The sequence below is a fragment of the Aplysia californica genome, unplaced genomic scaffold (genome assembly GCF_000002075.1).
Source record: "Aplysia californica isolate F4 #8 unplaced genomic scaffold, AplCal3.0 scaffold00126, whole genome shotgun sequence".
Classification (NCBI taxonomy): Eukaryota; Metazoa; Mollusca; class Gastropoda; order Aplysiida; family Aplysiidae; genus Aplysia; species Aplysia californica.
Window position 1 is genome coordinate 920,444 of NW_004797396.1, and position 1,202 is coordinate 921,645.

The window sequence follows — 1,202 nt, forward strand, 5'->3', positions numbered from 1 at the left end:
TCTCTCTCTCTCTCTCTCTCCATCTCTCTCCATCTCTCTCCATCTCTCTCTCTCTCCCTCTCTCTCCCCTCCCCCTCTCCCTCTCTCTCTCTCCCTGCCACGACCACAACCACCACTTTCTTTTCGGCCCGCTCTCAGGCTCTGTCAACTAAGCGCGGGCGCCAACAACCCCTCTTCCTCACACGAGTCAGTCACTGGTGTTGTGTGACCTCGGGGGGCTGAGGCTATATTTAGTCGTGACCCCGCTCCTTGATGCACACAGGTTTTCCGGTCGCGATATTTTCAAGTATACCAAACAACCACCGAGGAAGTTGTGAAAGTTTTCGCTCCTGATTTGAACGTAGCGCTGTGCTGTGTTAAAACATTCTGTGTTGAGGCGTCGTTTTATTTCTTGTGACAAACAGGATTAATCTTCGGTTTGTGCTCGCGTGTGTAATACAATATTCAGGTAGGGACGTTGCAACAACAGATGTGTGTAGCTTTGTGTCGGTTCGTCGACACTTCCAGGGCTAGGTTTGTGACCTACAGTGTAGAGACTCAATACATTGATCGACTTCTGTCATTCGGTTCACGGGCACTGTTCTATAAATAATATTGTGGGAAGCACCGCCTGTCGTGGTGATTTTGTTTATGGTAAAGAGCGATGGGAGGGTTGACCAGTGAGGGGACAGTTGCCTGCTTTAAAGAAAAAACGTGATATTCGACGTCGAATGTTTCGTCGTCAGCGTTATTTTCAGAACTAAACAGTGTAACTAGAGTGGAAAAAATAAAGATTTAGTTTAAACTTGATCTAGAATTGTCTTGGCATTGGTCTTGAACTAATCCAGAAAGAAAATAATATTTTTGTGAACGTGCTCGGTCACAAAAGTGACCCTTGCAGGCAACGGTCAAAGGAAAACAACAAACAAAACAAAACTTCTTTTGCATTCAGCAAATCTTTCCGTCAACGTCAAAGGAAAACGTGTATTTATCTTATTCTTTACATCTTTATCCCCTCTTTTTGCTCTTACTCTTTGTATGTTCCTGTTGCTGTTCTTATTTCTCCTAGCTATTCCTTGTATAGGCGCTTCTCCCTTTCTCACGCAGCAATAACTGCCACTAGATCTAGTATAACAAGAGCAAGATGCTCTTTAATTTCAAATCACACCCACACGCCCACACACTCCCCTTCTCCTCCCCCCATCTCTCTCTCTCTCTCTCTC

General features: G+C 45.1%; 2 protein-coding genes across 3 annotated transcripts in view; both read left to right on the top strand.

The window, feature by feature from the left end:
- LOC101847716 overlaps positions 1 to 1,202 on the top strand; it is a 60,283-nt gene that overhangs the window by 47,499 nt on the left and 11,582 nt on the right. The window lies entirely within an intron of this gene.
- LOC101847950 (myb-like protein A) overlaps positions 69 to 1,202 on the top strand; it is a 30,158-nt gene continuing 29,024 nt past the window's right edge. The window contains exon 1 of one of the 2 annotated variants that reach the window (XM_035969215.1): positions 69 to 513. The gene's annotated coding sequence lies outside the window, so the exon portion shown is untranslated. The remainder of the gene's footprint in view (positions 514 to 1,202) is intronic. The other variant, XM_035969216.1, reaches the window with a different exon arrangement.